We start from the raw sequence: 21,064 nt of genomic DNA on the forward strand, positions 1-21,064 counted from the left end.
GGGTCACACACACATATATATATATATATAAATATATATATTTAGTATATCCATGCTCAGAAGCAATAACAATCTTTGTTGTGTTTCACTTTGGTTGATTGGCTCAAATTCATAAACAACTATGCATTGAATTTACATGTGCTTATGTGCTTATGCATATATTGTATATTTACTTACTTATGGAATATACTGCACATTTTTACATATACAAGTATACAAACACTTACTAGAATATCCACTGTCGCTTAAGTGCACTCAGCTTGGAAATTTGTTGAAAAAAATTGTTGAAAAAAAATTGTTTACAAAATTTATATACAATGTGTGGTAAGCTGCTTACTCCCTGTCTATATGTGTGTGTGTGCAATAACTTCGCTGTAAAAGGCGAAGAATGCAGCAAACTTTTACAACCAACTGTCCATTGACAAAATTTCATAGTATCAAACTACAAAAGCTCGCATAGTTTAGCAGGAGAATTCAGTTTCGCATATTTACAAACACACACATACACATTGCCGCATAGAAAGCGCTGAAAGTATACTCTCATGACATTCCGCATAAATTTCTGCTTTTCCCATATTCATTGTGATAGTCAGCGTCTAGCAAAAGGTATTTGTATTTTTCAAATTTGCACAAAAACATAATTGAAATGTAAACCGGCGAAAAAGGATGCAAAAGCATGAAATATGCAAAAATTATGGTACTGTTAGTGGATGTTGAAAGGTAAAAATATGTGGCAATTTTTTGATGCAGTGATAGTGACTAGAATATTCATATATATTTATATATACCATACTATATAAATGCATGTACATACAACTATGTATGTATCGCTGAGATATTTTTGTTAAGTTATTGTATTAATTAAATTGTTTGTTTGGGTGGCGGTCAAATTCATTAGCAATCGGAGGGAGAGTGAGACAGAAGATAAAATGAGGTGAAAAAATGTGTAGGAGACAATTGTGACTAGTTAACGGATTCGGAGTGACTACATATGGTATTATCAACTTTAAGGATTATCTATAGCTGTGTTTAAACTAAACCACTGTTCGGCTTATATTAACAGTTTCTAGAAAAAACGCAATATTCGTCTCAAAGCAAATTGTTTCTTGGAGAAATAAATATTTTAAAATTCTGTGAAGCATAACCATTTTTGTTGTTGTTGCAAATGTGTTATTGTGAATGCATGAAATTGTAGATTTATTTTGGCTTTACGAAATATATCTGGGCACACAGTACAACGCAGATCAAGGAATTGTTGATGATACAAACAAAACAACAAGCAACAATAATTTCGGTTGCACCAAAGCTATAACAATCTTCACAGGTGCCTTGTCTTATAGCACAAGAGGGTAGAAAAAGATCTTTATTCTGATTTCAGCACAACTATATGCTATAGTGATCCAATTTGAACAATTTCTTCGCAGATCGCACCTTTGTCTTAGAAAATAAGCCATGCCAAATTTCTTGAAGAGATCCTGTCAAATTAAAAAATTTTCCATACAAGAACTTGAATTTGATGGACCAGTTTGTATGGCAGCTATATGGTATGCTTGTCCGATATCGGCGGTTTCGACAAATGAGTAGCTGATTGGGGAGAAAAGCACGTGTACAAAATTACAGATCGACAACTCAAAAACTAAGGGAATAGTTCTCATATAGACAGACATACAAATGGATGACTAATTCGACGCAGGATCTCCGACATTTCACTTTAGGTATTACAGATATTAAATATTGCTTGGAGGTCGGTGAAGTATTACAGCTCCCAATAAGTCAAAAATCCCCATGAAGACTTAACAAACTAGAGAGGTTCTTTTGAGACCAGATTTTAAAAGCTTCTTTGGCTTAATATCGGTCACTCATTATAGTTGGATATCTGTACAAGTTGTTTGTATAGGTATTTTGATTGCTTTCAAAAACAACTTCTTCAGTGAATATATTCGAAGAAAGCTTTAAGAACTTTACTTTCAGCTTTAAAGCTTGATTAAACTTTTTCCGTCTAAAAACAAAAACAAATTTTTGGCGAAGATTGGTAACAGCTGCAGTTTACTTACATATCTTACCTAAAATTCTATGAAAAAAGGTGTAAATAAGAGAGATTATATACAACTTTGAGTTCGGGTCTTAACTACTTGGAATCTTTTACTTTAACATATTTAAGTTCGTTAAGTTTTTATCGTCGAAAGGAAATACTAAAACTTGAAAGTTAAACAATGAAATAAACCAAATGGACTTCGGAGCTGCGGATGGGAAATTGCAGAATACCGACGGTAAATTTTCATACATTTGAAATAAAGTTTAGTTTTTTAAGTTTCCATTAAAAATATTATTATTTGCTGACACATTAAATAAAAATATTTGAATTAAAAATCCTATTATCTAAGCTTTTGTTCGTTGGATGATAATTTCCGCTTTAATATTTGAAGAATTTTCTGGCATTCTACCACTGAGCTCAACATATTTTCTAAACAGCTTTTGAACACCAAAGTATGAAAATAGTTTTGCTCTAACGAAACCATACGCTCTCAACTATGCAGAAGATTTCGCACAAGCAGCTTCTACTGTTCTTAACGAGTTTTCAACTTTTATTAAACCAAACCAAGCGTCGTTTTTGGTCTTCTTAAATTAGAGACATTTTGCACTCAGCAGTTTTTCTACAAATGATGAGAGTTTCCGCAATACGAACTATCGAATAATACAAATTTTTGCGCACACTTTTGACTATTTCCACTGTCAGTACAAAGAGGCGGTGCAGAAAGAAAAGTGAAATGAGTGAATAGTTCAAGTTGAATAGTTCAATATTCCTCAGTCAAAATATAACTGTTTAAGTTCAACATGAAATGTTCAAATAAAAGATTTATGGAAATTTTTATTGCAAATTTTTTTACAGATTTATATTTTAAGAAACATACCGTAATATTATTTGTTAAATATTTAGCAATTATGGTTATAGTAGGTGGCAACTATAAATAAAAAAATATCTATTTAAGTTCACAAATGTTTTGCAACTGAAAATTCATCTTTGCTATTATAATCAAGAATATTATATGCAAGAATCATAAATGTGTTCTAAATCTAGACACTTAGCTTAAGTAAATTATTTCTAGGTGGCAACCTTAGAAAATTTTTTGTTAAATTTCAACTCTTTTAAAACCGCTGTGTATGTCATCACACCGGATTTATTTAGCTTTCAATGTTGACAATGTGATCAATATATTGAAGAGTTGGCAACCTTTTATTTGGGAATTCTTCCGTGGTTATGAAAAGCTGTTTTGTATAACTAAGCAATTTGGACATGGTAATGGAAATGGCTGGTGCAACGGCCGAAACCACATTTTGCAAAGGTGAGTTATAGCCTTAAACAAAAAATATGGCGCAATTTAAGAAAAGGTGGTGAGAACCGAAGCATATGTTATATTTTGAAAAAACTTTACTAAACAGTATTAAAGTTTGGTTATTACAAATCCTCTCTCTCTCTCTTTCGGTATCTCTCTTTCTGTATCTCTCTTTCTCTTCTACCTTTTTCTTCCTTTCTTTATCTCTCTCACTCTGTCTCTTCTTTCCTTTGTCTTTCTCTTTCTTTCACTTTTCTGTCTATCTTGAGCTCTCTTCGATTTTTTCTTTGCATCCATATATCTCTTCCTCTTTATGTATCTTTTTATATTTCTTTGCCTCTCTCTTTTTGACTGGTGTAGAAACGTTTCAAAATTTTTGTGTCTGAATTATATGAAAATGTCTTATGGCAAAACTTAACAATACATTGAAGTTGTTGCTTACAATCTTCATTAAATCTCAATATTGTTCCTTGTTCGATTAGCAAAATATATATAAAGCTCTTGCAAGCCATTTGCTCACTTAATATGCCAAGTGCTTCCGGTGTGGCCCGCTTGTTCTGAGATGCTCAAATTGAACAAGTTTTCTCTGCTATGGCAATCGGAAGCGGATACAATTTAGTTGTAAAGTAAATTAACGAAGGAGACTTTAAAAGAAGAAAAAATAAATAAAAAATAAAGACTAGAAAAATGAGATTGGTTCAACAAAAATCAATAAAGCATTTTTTATTTGCTTTAATGCTCCAAGTTGATTGTTGTCAAGAGAAACAAGGAAGATTCGAATTAATCAACATTTTGGAGGAGAATTAAATTAGTTTAACTTCTTGCTATGCCATAAAAATTTAACGCAAAGCTTGGCGAAGCATCTTTCTAAGGTAAAAACAATAGTCGTACATACAAGTATATTAAGCTTGAAAGTCAAAGTTTTCTCTTGGCTCTTAACTTCACTTAAACTTTTCGGTATTTACTAACACATTTTTCCGAATAATTTAAACGACAGTCGCGCTCTTTTCGGATCTTTAGCGAAACTCCAGACGCTTAAGCTCCCAAAAATACAAATTTTTGAACAAGCATTCAATGTCAAACGAAATTGAAACCAATTGCCAGTGAAAGTGAATGATAAGGAGCAAGTTTTTACAGCACTGTAGAGTGAGTTTGAAGTAAAAAAAAAAAAATTTGTGAATTGTGAATTTTTCAAAAACTGTTGGGGCACGAAAAACAAGCAACAAGGGGAAGCAACGAACTAAACAAGAAAATAATAATAATAATAAACAAAACAATCACCATAAATTATACTTTAAGAAACCGCAGCATGGAAGTATCCGACGATTTTCCAAGCGAAGTACTATGAAAGAAAGAGAGAATAGCAAATAAAAAGGTTTGAAACTTTAATTTTTTGGCTTTCTTTAACTTTTTCCCTGCACAAATATTTGTTTTTTTTTGCGCTTTATGTTGTTGTTAGGTTCTGTGTGTGTGAGAAAGAAACGTGTAAATTAATATTTGGCAAGCGAATGTGGCTAATTGCCGCTCCGCCTCACCGCTATGTCTCACACAGATACCGGCCGACTGCACGCAATTTGTATAATTTTGGAAGAAGTGCAAATTGATTTTCGCTTGCCATAAACGATTTCACACTTAACAACTTTTCTTGCTACTCTCTTGCTGCTTTCACTGCTTCTACTTCGTCTACTATTTATTTTCTGCTTCTGCTTTTCTCTGTCTGTTTCTTCTTCTTCTCCGGCAACTTGTGATTTGATGCGCTTCATTTAATTCTTGATGTTGACGCTGCCGTGACAGTTTGCCTTCAACATAGCACTCAATATGTCGGCATTTGTGACATACATATTGTTGTTGCTTTTGTTGTAGTATTCCACACCAAATTTGCGCAGCAAATGAATGAAGTTTCTTTTCACACGTTTCAATGCCGAAATCAAGAGAAGTTTCAATTTCGCTTATTTATTTGGTCTATTTCACATTTCCTAATTAAATATTTTAGCTTGAGTGATATGGTTTTAATTATTGCCACACAGTACACATTACCCGCTAAGCCGTAACGTCCCTTCCCTAAACGCGAAAAATTATGGTTTGATTTCTTCGTTATTGTTTTTGTACATCGTGTGTTGTTGTAAATGTATTCACGCAACAACGCCTGCGAGTAGTTTGCTTGCTTTGCGTCAGCGTTGGCCGCCTGCCTGCCTTAAATTTTTTGATGTTACGTATACGCCTTGGTTACTTTCCCTCTGTACTTGCAAACTCGTTTGCAATTGATAGCGTGGCATTAGTGATTCATATTATTATTACTTATTATTATGTTTTATAATTACTATTTGTGTTATAGTGTTGTTGTAACTATTGTTTGTATATCGCTGTTTAGGTGATAAATTTACAAAAAATAGTAATTTACTTTGTTTACTTATGCTGAGGTGGGTCATGGTTGGTAAAATATTTTGTTGTTGTTGTTTTCAATTAATTTGGCATTAACGAAACAAATAATAAATGCAAAGTATTAATAAAGTTTGTGTTTTTGCGCGGATTGATAGCTAAATTTCATTAAATTCATTTATATAATTATTTTTTAGAAACTGTGTTCAAATAATTATTGGCAGATATTAAGTTTCGTTTTACTATAACTTGGTTTAATGTACATTTTTTGAGTTAGGCCTTTTTTAAAATAAATTTTCCTAAATTCTGTGAGTTTTGATCAATTACATAATTATTTTGCATGTTTTAAAATGTTGTTGTTGTTATTATTTTATGGATCTTGCTAAAAGGAAATGTGTTTCATATTTTAAACTCGAGGCAGAAGTTTACCTGTTTTTTATTAATTAAAGTAAAAAAAAAAAAATTAAATACAATTTTAATTTCTGTTTCTATTTGAAACTCTCTCATAAATTTATTTTCTGCCCTTCATTAGTAAGTAAATATTTTTTTTAAACAATATAGTAAAAGTTTTTTAATTGAAAAAACAAAAACTTTTATCTAAAAATGTTATTTTATAAATTTCTATTTTTCTTAACAAAAAAAGATGTGAATTGCAAATTTTTCAGTTGTTGGTTTTGAAATATTTTTCAATTGTGGGAAAATGCATGCTAAGAAGTGTGGTAATAATGGTGTGTCTTAATTCAATAAGCTAAAAAGGTGGCAACTCTAATACAATTTATTGTCAATTCATTACACATTGCTTTTCTCCCTATCTTTATTTAAAATGTCTTCTAAATTCTTGATAGTTATTTTCTATTTGAAATTATGTGATAACTTTTTAAAAAAGTGAATAAAAATAGCTTGAGTTAATTGTTATATTTATTAATCTAATCCGCAGTAAATTTTTTTTGAAAAATTTGCATTTTAGTAAATTTTAAAATAGTTGCCAACTACTTTCTAATATATAAATTTTCTCGATGAAAAAGATACACATACATATGTACAGATATTGAAGGTAATTAAAGGTAGTATTTTTATCTATGAATTTTTTGAAATTTTAAAAATGTGGCAACTCTGTCACAAAAAAATATATATATTTTTAAGAAAAAGTAAACACATCTCGAAATATATTATATAATCTAAATATTCAAAATTATTATTTTTTTGCTAAATAAGAGTTGGCAACGCTGTTGCAGAATACATAATTAAATAAAATATTTCACCAAGATTTTATTATATTTTATTGACATCTGAAATAGTTGACAACTCGGTTCCCCAGTATCCATATGTATGTCTTAGTAGTTGAAAATTTAGTACGCTTAGAAAATATAGTACGCTACTTATTCAAAATTCAAAAATCTTCCTTCTTAGAATTTGTTTTTATTAAAAATTTAAATCTTTTATTTCTACTTAAAATAGTTGGCAATAGTTGAGTATTGCTATGGGAAAATTAACGTCATCTGCTTAAAAACATCTGATCATATAGGAGTTACCATTCTTCTATAATACATATAGCTCTTAGAGAGATATATTTTATAGAAATTTAAACAGATGGCAACACCATTCTAAAAAAATGTAATTCCGTTTTATGATGTGTATTGCCATTAAATTTTAAAAATAAAACACTTTGCTCGACAAAAACTTCTAATAACTTTTTAAAGAGTTGACAACCCAGTCACAGAAAGTGTAGCTTCATGAAATTTAACTATTTTTAAATCAAACAAATTCACGCCGCTTCAATTCAGCTTCCACTTACATCCCTTTCGCTTGAAATATCATCAGCGATTTGGCAAACCAGCAAGCCGCTTAAATGTGGTTTTACAATAACGACAACAATAACAAACAGGTGATGGGTTTGATGACGTAGAAATCAAATTTGCGGTTAGCAACCAGTACCCGCCCATGATATGCGCACCTACACACGCCGTCTGTAACAATAGCTATTTGGGTATATATATATATATATGAATGTGTGTGTAAGTATTTGTGTATGTACGAACAACCACAAATGGCGGCACACGCCCCGCACTCCTGGTAAATAATACTTTAGACAAACGCCACTCACCGCCACTCCCATCTAAATGTAATCACTTGCGAGTCAAGCACGTCGATTCCTATTTACATTGATTTCCTGTGTGCTCGTTCATCCTTCAGGACAAGCAATTTCCGCTAACAAAGTAGCAGCAGAAATAACCGGGTAAGGTCTTGACCATGCGCGCGGAACGGAGGCTGTTCGATATTATTTTCCAAGCTGTGTGCGCTACGAATAAGTATGTATGGGTGAGCGCTTTGTATTCGCAAGTACTTGTTAGTGTGGGCAAAGTCACTAATGATGGGTTCACGAATCGGATTTCCCATTTACAGCTTTTGCTCGCTGAATGCAAAATGAGTTACAGCAATCGAAATTCAATGCGCTACTTTTTAAAGAAAGTTGCTTTTGTTGTTGCTTTTTCCAATATTTTTAGCCTTGAAAAAACATAAAAAGAGCCACAGGTGCCATGTGGCTCTATAAGCGGTTTTTTAATATTTTATTGTGAACTTAATGGCAGTGAAAATTGCCGATTTGAAACGTGTTATCAGAGAAAATGACGAGATTGCTTAAGAAAACTATTTTCGGATTTTGTAAGGCGTAAATTAGATTTTGGTTTTAAACTTAACCAAAATTATAATTTTTCAAACATCTTGAATTCAAAAAATCAGTAATTGTATTAGTACTTTCATGGCATGATTTCAATACACCTACCTGTACTATGTACTATAAAATAAGAGTTGCCACCTATTAGACAAACAACAACTACAACAAACAAACTATGCGCAAAAGAATAATCGAATACTTTCAGAATTATTTCATACGAAATGTTAGTAGAGTTAGATTTTAATGAGTTTTTTTATTAGAGTTACCAGTTGTCTAAAAATTTGCCGCCATGATATAATATTAAGGATAATCTGACAAATTTAGAACCGAAATTCTCAAATAAATATTTTTAACCACAAAAAATTGTTGAAATATATGCTAGGTTGCCACCTAGAAAAAAAAGAACTGAAAAGAGTAGCCTGACTGAGTATCTCTTATATTAAAAAGATTAATGTAGGGTATGTATAGAATAGTAAAAAGAAAATATTTAATATTGTGAATGAAGAGTTGCCACTTAATAGTGAATAATGATAATGTTAAAAATGGTAATCAAAACACCTTACATAATTTTTTGTTCTTAATGCGATTGGAGAAAGTTTTCAATAATATATTTATTAGGGTTGCCACTCGTCTAACAATTTGTTGTCATGGCATAGTAAAATGCAGCATTGTTACGTATTAAAATTCTGATAGCTTGATTAAAATTTCTAAAATATTTATTTCAAATTAAAAAATAAAATAATTATAATAAACATTGGACACGTGGAATAATTATAAAAAAACATTCAACATTTTTAATTAAATGTTGCCACTTATTAGAGAATAATACATATAAAACATTTGGTAATAATGGTAGTTAGAATCCTTATAAAAGTTTTCTTACGAAATGTAAATGGAGATAGTTTTTAATAAAATATTTATTAGAGTTGCCAGAAATTTAAAAAAATATGAGTTTTTTATTTCATGTGACATTTTAAAATACACATATAATTAAATTATTATAAGTTATAAGTAAAAGTTTTACAGAATTTTTATTAAAATTAAAATATAAATATTTGAAGCTGCCATACTATAAAAATAAATTTTGTTAGTCATAAAAACCTGGGTTTTTTGATAATTATTTTCAAAAAGTTGTAGTGCAATATATATAAAGACAGCTCAAGGCATTGTCAATTTTTAAACCAGCGTTGCCACTGTGTGTGTATTATTTTATTGTAAAATCTTTTCTGGTGTTAAATTAAATAATATGTGGTAATACAGTAATAAATTTGTTATTTTGGCAATGTAAAAATTTTTCGCGTTAGGTAGAGTTGGCACATAAAAATATTTATGGAAAATTAAAAAGATTATAAAATTTTTGCTAAAATACTATTGTTTTATTAAGAGTTTTAATGTTAATTAATAACTATTTTTTTTTTACTATCAAGTTTCTTTAAATCTGTGGTTAAGAACATTGCCAGAAAACTTATTACTAAAGTGACTCAGAAGCCACACAAATACATTCTTTGAGCTTAAAAGTATGCAATAACAGAGCCTTTATGAGCAGGAAATCCAGAAAATCAACACAAAGGATAAATCATGTCAATTCAAGATATGTGTCAAAGGATCAAGTTGTTTGTGCAAGAATATGACAAGTGACTGACAAGGGGGTGAATAGTATTTGCCAGTGTTTGTGGGTCAGCTGACAGCTTGCCAATAACAGTTATAACACTAACATAGTGGCAATAGTTCAGTAAGTAAATGAAAGCGTTTCAAACAAAGTAAGCTAGAGAAAGAAGTCAAAAGTTGTTTGCGAAGTGGTGAAGGATAGTGAAAAAGGAAAATTGAATCCAAAAGGTAAATGAAGTAGGTTATGAAAAGGGATATCAAAGAGTAAAAAGAAAAAAGTAATAATATGACAACTTAGGCGGACCAAAGTTTGGACAGGCTAACGGCAATCTTTTCGCTGCTTATGGGCAAGACTCAACACGACAGCGTGCAGCGAAATGAAAATGGCAAACGACAAAAGTGCTGCGAGTGACGACGGGAAATGCGAAAAGTATTACGTGCAAGGAAAGTTGTGGTGATACAAAAATACCGTTAAAGTAAAACAATTTTCACAGCTTTCGGTTAGCGCTTAATTTATATGCAGCGGCTGTTTGTCATTGCCCCTTTTCCAATCGTTAAGTAAGCGTGCTTAAGTTGTTGTTGTGTTGTTGTTTCTAAGCTCTTATGCTCGAAAGCATGTACTTCATTAATATTTTTTAGCTTTTCATTGAAAAAAGTGGCTAAGCAACTGCATTAGTCTATGTTTAGTGTGGGTTATGCGTGATGGCTTGCAGTCAAGCGTTAAAATCGAGCTAAAATTTTTTTGCGAAATGCTTGTAATCACTAAGCGTGAAATGCTGTCTTTTCATTTATTTCGCCGCTTTTCTTGCACACTTTTTCAGCCGAGGTTTACGCTCGCAAGCTTTTCTTAGTTTCTGCTATAGCAACATGCTGTTAGAAACTTGACGGCATGTTTTTTTTACACTTTTACTTTTTCTTACTATTGCAACTTACTCTGCATAGCTTCTGTTTTCCTGCTTCATTTCCATGTACCTAACCCTGTCATCGCACATACACACATACACAATCTCACTTAAAAGGTTGAGTCTTCCGCAACTGCTTGGCATTCTCCGGCTTCACTTTACTTTGCTTTGCTTTGCGAAAAGTTTAAACGAATTTCGTATTTAAATTGCGTTTACAGTCCGCTTGCGGTCATGCCACAAAGTGTTGCATGACTGCTTGTAAATAATAGCGCTAAAGCGGTGATGAGCTCATCGTGCCACAATGCTCTGGCATTTGACATTTGCCAGACCAAGCAGCGTCAATGTAAAACTTTGTCTGTTTATGCGCTTTTTAACGCATTTCGACTCGCTGGCTAAGCTTCGGTGCGCTATGTGTGGCAGTGGCAGACAAATTTTACACACAAACATTCATGGATAACTTTTTTACAGAAAATTTTTGTTAATTTTAATGCTTTACTGAATTCTAATATCTTTTCGAAGGCTCTATAATGGAAGAAATCGCTTTTCTCAACGTTTTTTTTTTTGCCATTTTTTCAGTCAGCTTAATCAATGTCTAATGCCGCTCACGTTTCATCTGATGTAATTTTGTTTGCAAGCAAAAAATGCATGAATTTTTGATAGCTGCCACTTGCATTACCATTATATAAGTGTTTATACACTTGGTGTATGTAATTCTGGTGCTTCGTAGATTATTTATCGTGCCCTTTCTCAAGAGTAGCTCACATTAAATATGACAGTGAAGTGTATGTCCTTCATTGCCTCTTTATATAAACTTCACACTAACCTTCTGTTATCCCTCTCAGTAACGGTTTTGCTTAGTTTTATGCCCCATCAATTGACTCATTCGTGTCGACCGACCGTTATGTCGCTGTTAAATTGTCATTGCGTCGGTCTTTAGGCGCTTAAGTGCCTACATATTGGCTATCAAATGCATATTACCGTTACAGTTACCTAATTTATACGCCGCTACTTCCGGCCAATGATTAGGCTAATCGGCGCTTGAGCTTGTTGAAGTGATAATAATAATAACAGCTTGTTGTTTGATCGAACGATGGCGTTTACTTTGACATTGCTGTGCAATTATACATCGAAATTACTATTTATATAGCACTCTTGTTTGATATACATACTTTTTTTTCTTATTTATTGCTAAACTGCCTTTTTATATTCTGAAGATGACCATCAAATGCCTACTTAATGCAATGAATATTTGATTATTAGCAGTTTGATGGGATTTTCGTGAGCGAATTGCTTGCTAGGGAGTAAGCAGAATAATGACAATATTGAAGAGCTTCTAACTGGCAAATTGGTGAGAAAGTAAAGAGATTTTTGTGTATATTTTTACTTAAGACGCGACAATGATGTGTTTACTGATGTTTATTCATAAAATATAATAATAATTTTTAGTTTAATTTACTTTACTATATAAATAAAAGAAATTTTATACGATTTTTTTTCAATTAATTTAAATTTAATTTTTAAAATTAGTTTCAATTTTGTTATTATTATTTGTTTTTAATATTTTGTTATTTAGTTAAAATTAATTTATTTTAATTTAATTTATATTTTTTATCAGTACATATCATATTTGTTTTTAATTTTAATTTGTTTAATTTAAGTACTAAATAAATTTTTCAAAATTAATTTTAATTGTATTTTTTTAAATTAATTTATATTTAATTTTTTTAAAACTATTTTTAGTTTTGTTATTATTATTTATTTTTAATATTTGTTATTTAATTAAAATTAATTTATTTTAATTTAATTTATATTTTTTATCAGTACATATCATATGTATATTATTATTATTATTATTTTAATTTTTAATGTATTTGTAATTAATTTTTATATTTGAACTTTTAATGTTCATTCAACATAATTCTAATTTTAATTCTAATTTTTTTATTATTTGGAGTCTAATTACTTAATTATTATAAATTTTTTTTAATTTTGATTTCTTTGAGTAATTTTGGTTTAAATTTTAATTTAATTATTATTATTAATTCTTATTTAGATAACTTTATTTTTTTTAAATTTAATTTTAATTTTTTTTTAAACGTAATTTTTTTTTTTATATGCCCATATAGATTATTTAAATTTTATATTTGTATTTTTATACTCTCGCAACCTGTTGCTACAGAGTATAATATTTTTGTTCACCTAACGGTTGTTTGTATCACCTAAAACTAATCGAGTTAGATATAGGGTTATATATATATAAATGATCAGGATGAAGAGACGAGTTGAAATCCGGGTGACTGTCTGTCCGTCTGTCCGTCCGTGCAAGCTGTAACTTGAGTAAAAATTGAGATATCTTTATGAAACTTGGTAGACATGTTTCTGGGTACCGTGAGACGGTTGGTATTGCAGATGGGCGTAATCGGACCACTGCCACGCCCACAAAACGCCGTTAATCAAAAACAAATAAATTACCATAACTAAGCTCCGCAATAAGATACAAGACTGTTCTTTGGTACACAGGATCACATTAGGGAGGGGCATCTGCAGTTAAATTTTTTTTTAAAAAGTGAGCGTGGTCTCGCCCCTAATACGTTTAATGTGCATATCTCCTAAACCGCTAATGCTATAATAACAAAATTGACTGGAAGAAAATGTTTTTATAACCTCTACCTACAGTGTGAAAATGGGTGAAATCGGGTGGCAACTCCGCCCACTCCTTATATAACGGTTCTGTCAAAAACTACTAAAAGCGCGATAAATCAAGCACTAAACACGCCAGACATTAAATCTCTGGGATGATATGAGATGACTTTATAGGAACCGCGTTCAAAATTTGACAGTGGGCGTGGCACAGCCCACTTTTAAGTGAAAACCCATATCTTGGGATCTGCTTAACCGATTTCAACCAGATTCGGTACATAACGTTATTTTAGTAGTTCTATGTTATATTGCGAAAATAGGCTAAATCGGACTACAACCACGCCTATTTCCCTTATAACACCATTTTCAATTCCATCTGATTCTTTCACTTTCCACTATGCATATCAAGCAACAATGATTATATCGGGTAAAACTTTGCGTGAATAATACGTTTAAATTATGCCACCTTGTGACCAAAAGTTGTCTAAATCGAACCAAAACTGTTCAAGCCCCTAAGTACTAAATATGTGGACCCCAGTGCCTAGTTGACCTTCTACCGAAAATATCAGCCAATCCACAAAGAAATTTCAAACGAGTATACCATTTGACTTTGCGAGAGTATAAAATGTTCGGTTACATCCGAACTTAGCCCTTCCTTACTTGTTTTTTTTTTAAATTTTGATTTCTTTGAGTAATTTTGGCTTTAATTTTAATTTAGTTATTATTATTGATTCTTATTTAGATAACTTAATTTTTTTTTTTTTTAATTTAATTTTTATTTTTTTTAAAATAGTTGAAATTTAAATTTTATATTTGTATTTTTAAATTTTGGTTTTAGTAATTCAACTCTAACTTGCTTTATTTTTTAAGATAGATTTTTGTTTGTAATATTAGTTAATTAACACTAGATTTACCAGATCAGTCATTTTGAGTGGTCGTGTTATTTAAATTCAAAATTTTTATTACATATATCATATGCTTTCCAAAATGATGTTATGACTTTTCTAGCTATAAATAGAGAATGCATTTTCCGAACTTAATGTTACTTTATATATATTAGTAAGAAATATATTTTTTGTTATGGACATTTATACCAGTACCAGTCAAAATGAATGGGGCTTGTTTCTACGAAGGAATGTTTGTTCCGAGAGAATCAGCAGAATTTTTTTTTTTTGGTGAAATAGGGTTCCATAAGGTGGTCACCTCAGGTGCTTTTCAATATTTTAGATTTAGCCGGAATCAATAGCAGAATATTGACAAAAACACAACAGAGAAAATATCTCACGGAAAGACTTTATGTTTTGATTTGTTGAAGAACTTGCTTCGAACGAAGCTTATGTACCAACTACGAAAGGCATGGTTACTGTACGCAAACTGTGTCATTATTATTTTCATATGTCTATAAATCCATTTAGCTATTTCAATTAATATTGCTCAACTTTTTTGTAATTTTTGAAGAGAGAATAAAGACTTGAAACCACAATAGCCATTTCTTCTTATACACCAGTCATTTTGCTGGTTTTGGTAGAAATAGGTATATTTACATAGCTGGAAAATCTAGTGCTAAAATTTGTTTATGTTTATGTTTTATTTTGACTTTAAGTTTGAACTTAGCTACATTTTTCTTACACTTTTTTTCTGTTTAAATTTTAATGTTAATTTCAACCATAATTTTATTTTTTATTTAAAATTTTTTTTAATTCTATTTTTGTAACTAACTAAAATTTCAAATTTATTTTAATTAAGTTTTGAATTTGGCTTTAAATTTAATTTCGGGTTTCATTTTAACTTTTAGTTTTTTTTGTAATTTTTAGTTTTAATTTTAATTTTAGTCTTAATTTAAGTTTTAGTTTTAATTTTAATATTTCTATTTCTATAAATTTTAGTTTTAATTTTAATTTTAATTTTAATTTCAATTTAAATTTAATTTCAATTTTAATTTAATTTCAATTTTAATTTTAATTTAAGTTTTTGTTTTAATTATCGTTTAATTTTAAATTTAATTTAATATTAGATATAATTTTAGTTTTAGTTTTAATTTTAATTTTAGTTGTAGTTTTAGTTTCAAAGATTTTATGATTTTAGTTTAAATTTGAGTTCGCATTTGAATTTAAATTTGACTTTGACTTTGCCTTTGACCTTGGCTTTGATTTTGAATATCAATTTGAATTTGAGTGTTATATTTAAGTTTTTATTTTAATTTGACTTTAAATTTTATTTCTTACTCTATTTTATTTTACAACGGTTTAACTTGAATTTTTTTATTTTAATGTGATGAATTTATGAAAATGTGATTTAATTTTGGCATTATCCGAGTGTGTTCTACATGTTCAAAGATTCCCGTGCGTAAGGCCTTTCAAGGCCATAAGAAATAAAAGTGAAATATATTTGAACTTTTTAAAAAATGTGTTATCAGTTGCTGTCACTTATTTGTCATTTCTGTGTTCAGGCTTTTACCATTACTTGTTAATTTTCGATGGTATTGATAAAGTATTTAATTTATTAATACTCAAGAAATTAGTAAATTAGTCATATAGTGAACTTTAGTCCTTTTGATGCATATTTATAAAGTATTAATACATAAACTACTGAGGCTCTTAATTTAATAAATGTATAAGTAATCAAGTGATGTAGGTTTATATACATACATGTATGTACATATAAGTACATAATATGGGAACTATGCCCTAAATGATTATCTTCAGCACAGCAATTTACTGCTCTGCTGGAAGAGTGGTCCCTTCGCCACTTTGAATTCGTTCAATATTGTATGTAAGCTTTATTAGATATTCACACAGGGATATATGATTGCATATGTACTGGTATTTCGTATAATATTTGTTGTAAAAATAGATTTGCGAGTGTACTTAGTTGCAATCAACTCAGCTGTACTATGTTACTTTGTATTAGAGCAGAGAAGTTGTGGTATTTTAAATGGGTCTACAGATACATAAATATATATTTACATATATGTATATGGTTCTATATAGATATACAAACTTCTATATAAATATGAGTATATGTGTGCGCTAGTTTGCTTAACGCTTGCATCAATCTATATATAAAATACGCTTAAAGCAGCGATTAAATACTTACTACAGTAACAAAATATGAAGTATTCATGTACACACACAAACACATTCAACCATAAATTCACTTGCTGCAAATGCAATATTCAATAACAGCGAATAACTCGTGTAGTAACAGTGAAGAGAGAAAAATTGGCATAACAAAAGCAATAAAATAAAAGCAACAATGCGCCTTAAAACTTAGATAAATCGTTTGGAAGTTGTTGTTGCTGTAGCAGTTTGCTCGTTTCACCAGCTTTGGGTGTGGTGTGGTGAAATGAAAAAAGTTCACATTACAACCAACAATAACGGGTCAGATTACAAGAAGTGCATTATGGCTGATGCATGCAGACATAAAAACTTGTTTAAGTCCATGCATGCATATATTAACATACACATACATATGTATTAGGGTGGATCGAAAAAAATTTTTTGTTTGCTTGGCCTGAGGGTAAAATTTGTAGATAATAAAAAAACGAAAATTTTTGAACAAAAAAAATATTTATTTAACATCTTTTAAAGTACATTTTCCAGTTAACATTTTTATCTCGTTAAACATTTTTGATATGTGTTCTAGAAGCTGTGGAGAGTCCTCTTTCTGGCCAATTAAAAGTTATCAACTTAAAAAAAAATTTTGTGGTCATTATTGGAGTTTAAAAAAAAGCCTTAAACGACAACATGCTTGCCTTAAGCGTTAAAATAAATTTTGAGTCAAAAACCGTCACATTCCGTAATTTTTATATAATCGTAACGAGTTTAAACCAAAAATAATTTTAAACTCGAAATTTGTTTTTAAACTAAGTGGGCCGCCTCTAGATGTTAAAAAAATGTTTTTTGTCCAAAAATTTTATTTTTTTATAATCTAAAAATTTTACCCTCAGGCTAAGCAAACGTTTCACCCTAATATGTATGTGTATTACTTAATATGTAAAATTTTGACGATTTACTGGTTATAGGTAAGGTAATGATTTTGGTGTAAAAGTTGTCTGTCCTAGTGTAAAAAGAGACTATAACTAATTTGAACTAGATCGCAACTAGTTCGCAAGTAAGCTCTGATAATCCGTAACTAATTTTTGGCCCAGTTCCACCATAACTAATTTAGATCCGGCTCGTAACTTGTTGCTTACTACATTTTAACTAGACCAAAACTACATCTTTAATATATTAAGTCTTCCACTAGCAATATTTGTATTTAACCCTAATAGTAAACCTTACCCAACTCTCTAAATCCTCAGATGCATTTCAACCAGATTGTGCGTATGTGCGTGCTCTTCTACCACAGTTAACTGCTCGTGCTATACTGTGTAGTCTAATCCGGAGAAGTCAATTGAGCAAAGTTAAGCGCTAACTTACTTGCACTCCAACAACACCAAGTACACACTGAACGCAACGCAAACAAAGTCTGCTTGCATTTATGCTTAGCCATATGTAAAAATAATAAAAAAAAACAAAAACTCAAGCGCCACACAACAATAGTTATCTGGGGCATCTCGGCTAAGTGATGTTGATGTGTTGCAAATGATCACTTCGCAAACTTTAACTTTCTTGTTGTGGTTGTTTTTTATTTTTATGATTATATTCTGTATGCCATTGTCATCGCTTACCACTCGCATGCATTAGCGTTCAAAGTAAATCGAGAAAATGTATGAGCCTGAGTGGGCTGCGTTAGTCTGAGCATTTCTAATTCCGCATTGCAGTATATTGAATTTCATTAGAAGCGAAATGCTACCATATACCCATATAGTATATACCCTTAAGGTTAGCGGGGTATTATATTGCGTGAGCTCTATAGTTTTTGATTTGTAACTGTATTGGCATTTTTGTTTCTTGTTATTCCCTGCCTGCCTAGGGATGCTTTGAGGAAAAATGTAATAGCTCTCAGTTCTCTTCTGCTTGTCACAGACAGCGCTCCTGAAGCGTGCGAAAATTTACTTAAGAAAATTGACAAGTTACGCATGTATCTGCAAAGACATATAATGTGTGGTTTGAATGACGTTGTGCTGAAAATGTGAAGTTGTGCGGGTGTTGCGTCGTAAATTTCAACTTATATTGAGTTATTATTTGTTGGCCAAGTAGGAAAGTGTTTTTGTAGTTTTATTTTTTTTGCGCTAAAAACTCTTTTACTTAATATTTAAGACGCTTGCAAAATACTGATGTCTTTTTATTTTTCTATAACTTTGTTTTATTCTTATTTTCGATAAGGTTTAATTCACTTCTCAAATGCTAAGTGATTTTATATGTATCTCCGCTTTTCATATTTATCTTTTGCTTCCAAAGAACTCTTCTCTTCTTCTATATATATTTAATTTTATCCCTTTATAATTTTTTTTTTAATTTATCTTTATCTTTATCGTTATTTTCATCTTTAGCCTTGTCATTATGTTTATTTGTGTTTTTATTTTTATCTACCTTCTTCCTTACCTTAATTTTTGAATTTATCTTTTCACTTTTCTTTGACGTTAATTTCGCCCTTTTATTCCAAAGCACTCATATACTTTATCTATATTCTCATCCTTATTTTTCTTATTTTAACTTTAACTATAACCTTGACTTTAACTTTAACTCTAGCTTTAACTATAACTTTAACTATAACCTTAACGTTAACTTTAACTTTAACTTTAAGTTTAAATTTAACTTTAACTTTAACGTGAACTTTAACTTTAACTTTAACTTGAACTTTAAATTTAACTTAAACTTTAACTTTAACTTTAATTTTAACTTTATCATTACATTACTACTACTTTCTCGTTAGTAAGATGTGAAAAATTTCGTACGGGTCTCCCTTTGAGCGTAGCTGTTTTTAATAAAATACCTACATACTTCTTACTTGTACCTTACTAGCGAGGCATCACTCACATTTATTACATTTGTACTTTCGCTGGCAGCCTCGAAATAGAAGGAAAACGAATAAATGAAACAATTCCAATTGAGCCTCATACTCCTCTCAGTACTACACTGCCAAAATTGTCGCAGCAGCAAGTACCAACGAAAAAATGGTAGAGAACGCACACACACATACATAAAAAAATACAAAGTATGTATATGTATCTAAGTTAAGCGGCGAAAATATTACAACTCGCGCGAACATGGGCCATATCGAAATTTCAATAAATGACACATTGCATGACAATCACTTGGTGCTTGAACGATGCTAAGAGGCTGTAGAATGAGGCGCAGCTACAAACTTATGCATCGTTATATATGTATATTACATATACTATATGTATATTTCCACGTGTGCGAGATGAAAATAGTATAACGAGTTTTCCACGCGACTTACAACAAAAGGCGGCTCAAGCACGCTTGCAACAGAATAAGAGAAGGAGACATTGTTATTACGTGTGTTCTTTTCTTGCTCACTTTGTTATTTGTTTTGACGACTTTTCTTTTTCTTTTAAGTTTTTTTGTGCATATGTATATTTATTTATGGTAAATTGACAACGAGAGCGTCAGACTGGCAAGTGGTGCCGAGAGCTCGAAGCGATCACTTGACGAGTAGGTGAGTGTAAAATTGCTGCCATAGAGCATGTATGTAGGAGTATCTGTGAAGGAGTGTCAGTCAGTTGACAGTCAGAGTACTTATTTCTATACAAAACTGAGTGTGTTTGCACAATTTAATATCCATCGATGATTGAAGAGTTTTAAGTTGTCACATGCTGACTTTTTTATTTGCAGTATGAGACGATTGTAGGCTTCAACTAAGAAATTTAATTTTTGTAGTGGAGTGAAATGAAAAGCGACCATAAGAATTTACATGAAAAACTGTAAAAATGTTTAAAGCCTCATAAGGCGGAGGTACCGTTAAAGACATATATAATTCTATTTTTATATATTTTCAATTTGTTTCTTCAATTTCTAATCAATTCTTTTTATTCTAAACTTTAATTGAAATGTATTCCAATTTCCATTTCTTTTCCAAGTCTATATCTATCTATATACTTTTCTGTCTTTAAGTCTTTACCCATCTCTATCTCTTTTTATTTCGCTATTTCTATTTCTCTCTCTATCTCTGCCTCTATCTTTATACCTATCTCTATACCTACGATATCCCTATATCTATATCTATCTCTATACTTATATCTATCTCTATCTCTATCTCTATCACTATCTCTATCTCTATCTCTATCTCTATCTTAATCTTTTTCTTTCTATTCATCTTTATCTATTTATATTTCTCTATCTATATTTCTATCTCTATTTTTATTTTAATCTCTATATCTCGCATCTATTTTATCTTGATCTCTATCTTTATCCCTATATCCAGCTTTTTTTCCATCTTTATCTTACTCTCTCCCTCTCTTTATGTATTCTGCAATAATATTCAGTTCACAAGTAGTACTTTTGCTTCGGGTCGGGCACATAATTACTTTCATAGTGAACACATTAATTCTTGATTTATGATGATCTCAACTATAGATAATCTTCGATATCTGCATGATTCGTAAGCACTCTGATGAT

At 30.6% G+C, this 21,064-nt stretch overlaps 1 protein-coding gene and 1 long non-coding RNA gene across 3 annotated transcripts in view; one reads left to right on the forward strand and one right to left on the reverse strand.

Annotated features, from left to right (window-relative positions):
* The window catches only part of LOC106619164 (mucin-22), a 379,015-nt gene that overhangs the window by 114,357 nt on the left and 243,594 nt on the right, over positions 1–21,064 (reverse strand). The window lies entirely within an intron of this gene.
* The window catches only part of LOC138857220 (uncharacterized), a 161,334-nt gene that overhangs the window by 68,706 nt on the left and 71,564 nt on the right, over positions 1–21,064 (forward strand). The window lies entirely within an intron of this gene.

This window comes from Bactrocera oleae, chromosome 4, assembly GCF_042242935.1.
Source record: "Bactrocera oleae isolate idBacOlea1 chromosome 4, idBacOlea1, whole genome shotgun sequence".
Classification (NCBI taxonomy): Eukaryota; Metazoa; Arthropoda; class Insecta; order Diptera; family Tephritidae; genus Bactrocera; species Bactrocera oleae.